This window comes from Astyanax mexicanus, chromosome 15, assembly GCF_023375975.1.
Source record: "Astyanax mexicanus isolate ESR-SI-001 chromosome 15, AstMex3_surface, whole genome shotgun sequence".
NCBI lineage: Eukaryota > Metazoa > Chordata > Actinopteri > Characiformes > Acestrorhamphidae > Astyanax > Astyanax mexicanus.
In genome coordinates, this window is record NC_064422.1 from 32778203 (window position 1) to 32786482 (window position 8280).

Below are 8280 nucleotides of genomic sequence, written 5' to 3' on the forward strand. Positions count from 1 at the left end.
CCTGGTGCTTTTGATGTGTTTAAGCTGTAACTGACATTTTAATTTGTACACTTTTTGGGAGTTTGCTGTTATACCAGTATTACAGCGTATAACAAGGCCTTGTGAAAGAGTCAGGCCTCAGTCACATGCAAACACTGCTCACTGACTTCAGCTCAGGCTTAGTCAGACTGTCCTGGAGCCTATTTTTCCTTCACCCTCCAGGTCCTCTGAAAATAAGCTCCAGCGCTATGATCGTAAAGGCGGCACGATGGCCTGTGAACACAGCTTTGGAAACAAGGCTTAAATTTACTTTACTTTCCTCTCCAGTTCAGAGGTGAAATGAGGACACGACCAAGGCCACGCAGAGGGCGTGGGGAAGGGGGGAGGAAGGGGGCAACAATACTGACTTCACAGACTCCCGGTAGACTCTGACTCACTCTCACATGTGATCCAGCACTCGCATATCACCCTGTAACCCTAAAATGCAGAGTCAGAGTCATTTCACAGCAAAGTGTAGTGTATCAGAGTGGAGTACAGATCATATCTAAAGCCACAGAGCAACTATAGGCTAACCACTACAGTAGGAAATGGAAAGAACCCAGTCATTCATTCTCACAGAGGTACAGTAAAACCTTTGATTTCATTTAAATTTGATTAGCAGGCTCACAAAAAGCTTTCTTAATGGCTTTTGCTGACCTAGTTACGCAAACCGACAAGATGAAAGAAAGAAAGAAACCTTCCGTTAGTCTGAAGGCGATAACCTGAGTAATCATCGTATTACTGAGAAGGGAATATCTCCAAGATGAAAGTAAAAAACTAAATAATTTAATTCCAGCGTCTTCTCTGTAAGGATTTTGAAGTGTTTTTGAACGATAGTGTGAGTACAGGCCCTCTCAAGCAGGCTTTAAAAAGTTACGGGAGAGAACAGAGAGGGTCTGAGTCACCTTCAGGAACAGATGTGTCCTCACACGCTACACTCGGCCTCCATGTGCGCACTCCATGCGTCACTGCTAAACCCCCTCCACATCATCACCAGCACCACGGAATTTCAGCCCAGTCGCACTTAATAATCAAAGGGAGACATAAGTATGTATATATTTAGATGCATTGGTTCAGTTCCAGGCCAGGCATGGCAGCAAAGTGAAGTTTTACTTCATGGGAACACTCTTACGCTCTTACACTTACGATAAACAGTTATGATGTAAGGGCAGGAGATAGCAATCAATGCATTATTTATCTCTAATTACATACTTTGAGTGGGGAGTGGGGGCCTTTTCCAGGAATTACACTGGTATTAGGGGTTCAAACATCAGGTGAACATACGGTGCGGTACAAAAAAAGGTCAGAGTCTGCATACTTTACAGATAATGAAAAAAGAAGATACAGTGTAGCACGATAAGAACTAGGCCCTGTGATAACTTTAATTTTCTAACTTCTATAATCTATCACACATACTATTTATTTTGTCCTTTAATGACTTTAATTGTGGATGTTTGTCTTTCATTTTCCAATAAAAACATCCCTATCAGGTCACATGCCTGCCCCCCTGCCCCCTGTCGACAGTGATCCCACTTTCAGTAAATGGCGTCTATTACTGGTTGTTTTCATTCTGGTTGCTTCATCCCAGAGTTTTCAGCTTTGCATTGTGCTGTTGAAATTGAGTGAGGGGTCACAGCTCACCACAGGATTGGGCCACGATCATCAGGAATGAGGGTACATGTTTACTCTGAGGGCAAAGGGCTGCTAGAGCTGTTTAAAAAATTCTATGGGCCTGGTTTAAAGATGGTAAACATAATGTCAGCGTGATAACATCTTAACATCTAAGCCCATTCCCAAATATTCAGGACTCTGTTAGCTGGAGGGTCTGTAGCAAATGTTTTCCTTAGTACACGAGGCACATCCAGCTTAACTATGTAAATTAAAAAGTGTTCTGGTGTTTTTGGCAATGATTTTTTGTTGTTATTGATGAGGTAATGACTATAAACCTCTTTTAACTATGAAGTTAAAGGGTAAGTGCAGTGCCTTGTAAAAGTGTTTTTTTTTCTCCATTAAATGGCATCATTAATTAAATAGGATGCATGATGTTCAAGCTAAATTGTTTTAAATAAAGTAAAGTAAAAAAAAATTGTCAGTTCTTTGTTTATATGTTAAAAACTAAAATAGTAGTACTACTTTTTGGAAGCATATTTTAATGTGAACAGCATTAATTATGTTAAAATAATTTTCTACCAGCTAGGCACACTGATTGGGAGTGTCCAGGTTCTTCAGGTTGCTTGAAAATCTTTTAAGGACTGCAATTTCCACAATTGCCACAAATTCTCAGTAGGATTGAGATCTGAACATTCACTTGGCTACTAAAGAACATTTATCTTGATGTTATTTAACTGCTTCCGGCAGGTGTTAATCAATATATCTCAGACTTTTCAAAATGTTGATCTTGAGAAAGGTACTGCATCAGATTAATCCAATATAAAAAAGTCTGAATCAAATTAATTATGTTTTTTTAACTGCATAACTGTTCACAGCTCTTAATGATGTATCTTACTGTTCTTGTAAATTACACAAATTGTTGATTTGTTAGAAAACATTGCTGAATGTTTAATAAATCTTCCTTAAAGATTTTTTAAAGTTTTTTTTTTGACATCATCTCAGTGTATTTTGCACCAGTTTTAACTCTAGGCAGGGTTTGGCAGGAGCCCCTGAACTCCGTTGCTCCTTCAAAGTGATTGTTGGTCTTTTCCTGCACACCTTTATTTGCCCAGATTAACTTTACTCTCACCAACTGTGCTGAATTTGTGAACTCTTTTATCTAGAAAATATGAATTAAAGATGGATTAATAGGTTGATACCCACATTAAAAGAATAAAGTAATTGAACAATTGACATCTGCGTTGGCTACTGTTTCTAGAGAGCTAACCATCATAAAGTCTAATGCTAAATTTATATGTAGTATTTGCATCTGGAGTGAGTTACTGCTGCGAGAATAGGGACTGAAGAAGTGTCAATGCCAGTAAGGCAGACTGTCATCCTATTGCTAAATGCTAATAAATCATAAACATATCTCAGACATTATGTGCATCACATTTAGTTGCATGGTACATATTTAACAAGACCTGGCAGTCCACAGAAAACCACAGCAGTGGATGGCTGAAGAATATTTTCAACATTGAAGAAAAATGAACAGATTAGGCGCACTATTCAAAATTCTGTCAAAAATATGCCAAGAAGAATATCACAAAAAGAAGAATACACCACAGGATTCTAATGATTCATATAAAGCACTGGCTCATAGTCTCATAAACAGCAATGGAAGGGGATGTGCAATATAATTTCGGGATCCAAAGCATAAAACCATAAGTGCTCAGATTCAGCAGGTCACAACTCATTGGATGGCTGCTATGGATCCATGGAGAAATCCCTGTTTTTGCCCTGAAAAGATCCAAAGTTTCCGTCTTGACTGCCTAAGCCAGTCACTTGTCCTGAGAAGAAGTAAAAATGAGCATATTACCACACAGAATAGCCAATCTGCATTCATATCCTCTGGGGTCGTAAGCAGTAACCTTATATTCTCTGAACACTGAAAAACTGAGAACTGAGAATGTCTGTTAAGAGAACTGCAGTTGAGTACATATTCATAATACCATTTAACAGCATCATTAAACAAGAACCAACACATACAGAAAAAAAAAATATTGGTTAGCTATAATAAGGCCAACCGAGAAGGCCAACATAGTGTTACAAGCTGGTGAAGCTATTCCTGGGAAACGCTTGTTGTGTGTGAGTGACATTTATCCTTCTAAAATATGCCAGTTGGAAGCCCTGCCATAAGAGGCAACACAAGTTGCTGCAGGTTGTTCTGCAGGAGTTCCACCTATCACTACACTGTAAGCCCGAATAAGTTGAATTTACTTATTTAAAAATGAGAGGAAACCAGTTGCCTTAAAAAGTAAAGAAATGGATAATTGAAATTTAAGTTGGCATAAATTAAAACATCAAGTTATTACAACTAAAGAGGAAGTTGATTTAACTTTGTTTTACTTTTGTTATACTGTAAGACCTGATAAGTTGAGTTTACTTAACTTTTTAAGGCAGCCAGTTTGCTCAAAGTTTTAAGTAATGGGGAATAAAAACTTGAGTTAGCATAAATTAAAACATCAAGTTTTTACAACTAAGGGGAACTTTATTTCTAAGGTAGCCCAGGGGGAATCACTGCACACTGATGGGGAGTGTTAGTCAGAAACTGTTGGACATAGTTAGCAGATAGATTGTGACAGAAGCCAATGGAAAAGAAGCTGCCAATGGCAACAGACTACACTCAGTTATTATAAGTTGGTTCAACTCAAAGATCTCAGTTTGAATGTATATGTGCCTACAAATGTTTAACTTGTGTTATTCCTGAACTTAACTTGGATTTGTTGCTGAAGACAATACTGTTCCAGTCAGAAGGAATCTTTATGATCCCAATGCAAACAAAGATGACTGTGCTGGTTAATGTTTGCCTAAATGGCAGGCAATTTGTCAAAAATGACATTCTGCTTTTCTCAGTCCAATGATTCTCAGTCCCCCCCTCCTCAGTTTGTAAACTGAGCAGATTGTGTGTTTTAGAAGCATATCTATCAGTCATCAATCTCTCACCAAAAGATACACTACTCAAAAACGGCATCGGAGAGACTTGGGGGAAGCACTTTTTGCCTTCCTGTGGCAAATTCCAGTGTCTAATCAGACCACACCTGTAATCACTTACGTTTTTGCCTGAGATATAGCTGATACTGCTTTTGGTTTAGTCACAATCTTATCAAGAAATCTAGTTCTGTTTGAAGGGAACTACTAGGGAAACTGGAATTTACCTCTAGTTGTCTGGGGATGTCTGTGGGTCACAGAGTTCAGACATTCATCTTCTGTAAACTAGTTGCATTAAATTGCCAAAAACAGTGAATAAATGAACAAATTAATTATATAGAAATTAAATGACTTGAGAAGTTTTAGTCTAATTTTAAATCCAGTGTGCTGGAGAGCCAAACAAATAGAAATTTAGCCAAGCCTAATAATCAATAGACTCATTTTATCTTATAGAGCTAAAGGTTCTCTTTAAACATTTTATCGAGCTATTTAAACTCTAAATCTTGGCTATTAGTAAACTTTGAAGTGTAAATGTGAACCGATGAGTTGATCTGTCTTAAGTCCTGTAAATTCTGTCTACTGTCTATCTGTCAGTTAAATGAGGTTGTTCTATATTCTGTGTTTTATTGTGTGTCTATGACTGTGTGCATGCATGCATGTGTATGTTGGTGGGTAATTATACTGAAGAAGAGCAATGCATTTGTGTCAGGAGATGTTCTAACCATTCATTGCTCAATTCAGCCCATTCAAGGAATTGCTTGCAGACACTGGGAAGATGACTCACTCACTCTGTCAGGAAACCCTTCTCCCTCCAACCGCAAAGTGCCTTGAGCAAGACACGGCCTGTACAGCTTGATTACCAACTTTAGGCTAAGCTGTGTGACTAGCATTTGGGTTACTGTACACCTCCCTAGGTGTCTGACCACACTTTTACCATGTTTTTTTAGAGACTTTTATTAGAATGTTCCAGGGAAGTGTGCAGAGTTTAATGCATGGCAATGCTAATATTTTCCACACTGCTTCTTATTAAGGCAGTTTTCATTATCAGTACAGACAAGGAATCTACATAGACATGCCAAAAGTCATGCGATAGCAATATGTAAATTCATCACTTAGTGTTACCTAAGTGGGTGGCTTGGGAACACCCACACCTGTATAAATTGTGAGATGTTATCTTGTAAATTAAGTGCTCAGTTTAAGTGAAGCATAATAGTGGGAACCAGATGAATGGGATACTTAATTTCCAAAGTTAAATACATAAATTTAACAATGCTCAATTCACAGTGTTAATTGTGTAAACAGAATACATCATAGAAGGCATTATCACCCACAGTGGACAGCACATTCTTACTGTATGTATGTAGTAATGATATAGTCATTACTGGCAGTGTCTGGTTAGAATTGTCTATATGAACAGACAATCGGCTCTGGCAGGAATCACATCATCCAGAGTATCCCACAGGTCACTGCAGTCTTTTTTTTTTAGATTTCATGGGACACGGCAAATGTAAACTTGGGATTTTTGGCATATCAGAGTATATAGGCACCTCTCAGGGCAGCTAAAAGTTAATTTAAATGGCTAATCCAACTCTGAAAAATAAAATAGTGGATTTTTTTATACTCTTTAACAGAAATATGACTCACAAAGACTCACCGAGAAAGAAGTTTCCATTAAGCTTGCTTACTAATGCGTCATGTCATATTAGGAAATTCTGGTTTTGGCCAAAAAGTATCATCTGAATGACACCATTATGATGTGGATTCCTGCTCATTTCACTGCAGGTAGAGACACAGTTTGAACAGAGACATGCCTTGGCAGATGTGAGATCAGAGAAAATGGGTCTTAGAATACCATAAATGACCAAGAAACAATTTGTCTAACACTGTTTTACTGTCAGTCTTATTAGTGTCACTGATGTTACACTTACCAGAACCCTAGTCTAAAGTGAAAGGTTCCCTCCAGCAGAACGTGAACATGAAACCGTTCTATTTTCTGATTGTTTGATTAACAGTACTGGAATTCGGGTTCAGTTTCTGGAGCAAGCAATTTGCTGCTTGCACACTAGCTGACCATGACGCATTCTCAGTGCTCAGTGTTTATCAAACCGTCTGTTGGGCCTAAACAGAGAGGTTCTGAATTTGAATGAGAGGCAATAAATACAAATAAAAGTTCTCCCCATAGCAACATTATTTCTCTTGCAGTGACTGAGGTTCTTGTAGATCTGCTGAGAATGAGAAATGGTCAGAGGAAAAGCCTCCAGCTCGGCTCACGCCAAATAGCCGAGAAGCATGACTCATGGCTTCCCTGCAATGCAAAACTATGGCGAATTCCTCCCTCAGGCAAATGGGTGAGCTATGGAAAAGATTTGTTAGCACTTCTCTCTGTTAACTCTTTATAAAGCAACTGCATTTTAAAGCACTTTCTTTTATGGGAAGGCTGTATAATACATGGATGTGCCAAAAGTCATCGGATAGAAATTAGTAATTGTGTCCCACGTTCCAGGGAAGCTAAAGAACTACACTGGCTTGTGTATGACATAGTAATGTGAAAAGTATTTGCCCTCTACAGATTTCATTCAGATTACATTTTTAGATTAACAAACACATTTTAATGTCAGACAAATACAATACATATAAAAAGCACTTTTTAAATGATGATTTCATTTACTAAGTGAAAGAAATCTATCCAAACCAACCTGGCCATATGTAAAAAAAAAAGTATCTGCCCCTAAACCTAATAACTTGGTTGTGTCACTCTTTGTGGCGACAACTTGGCGACAACTGTCACTTAAGCCTTTCCCATCTCTGTGCAGGAATTTTGGCTCACTAACTTGGCCACTCAAAAACCTTCATTTTGTTTTTTAGGCATTCCAAGGGGGACCTGCTGATTTGCTTCAGAGCATTGTCCTGATGAAGAACCCAAGTATGAGTGAGCTTAACTTGCACCACCATATTTAACTTTTTAGTATGAGGGACACACCTTGCAAAACGTTTCACTTTTGTCTCGTCAGCACACAAATTTTCTTCTCAAAGTCCTATGGATCATCAAGATGTTTTTTAGCAAATGTGAGATGGACCTTTGTGTTTCTCTTGTTCAGCAGTGTTTCCAATAAATAAAAATTTTGCCCAGTCTCTTATTAAATTATAACATTGACCTAAACTGAGGTAAGTGAGACATTCATTTGAGTTTTTTAGGTGTTGTTCTGGGTTCTTTTGTGACCTCCTGAATGAGTTGTCCATGCCCTTTTTAAATAACTTGAGTAGGTTAGTGACTCCTGGGAAGGTTACAGCTCTGACTATGGTTCACTGGATTCTCAAAGCCTTAGAAATTACTTGGTAACCTTTTACAGACTGATAGATGTCAATGACTTCTCAACTGTTTTTCTGTAGATCAGGGCATAATGGGTTGATTTAGGCGATATTTTATCCTGCTTTATGTTGTCAGACAGGTTCATTTTAAATGATTCATTGATTCTACAGGCCTGGTTGTGGTCAGTGAAATTTAACTCAGCTTTCCAAAAAATGTTAATTCATGGAGGGGCAAATACTTTTTCACATAGAGCCAGGTTGGTTTAGATGACTTTTGTCAGTTAATAAATGAAATTACCATTTAAAAACTGCTTTTTGTATTTACTCGGGTTATCTTTGTCTGATATTAAAGTTTATTTGATAATCTAAAAA

General features: G+C 38.0%; 1 long non-coding RNA gene across 1 annotated transcript; it reads left to right on the plus strand.

Moving 5' to 3' along the window:
* The first annotated feature begins 491 nt into the window (after nt 1–491).
* LOC125781204 (uncharacterized) lies at nt 492–7759 on the plus strand. The gene is made up of 3 exons (XR_007424422.1): nt 492–599; nt 6802–6947; nt 7465–7759. It is a non-coding gene; the product is annotated as an uncharacterized LOC125781204 (long non-coding RNA).
* Nucleotides 7760–8280: the final 521 nt, after the last annotated feature.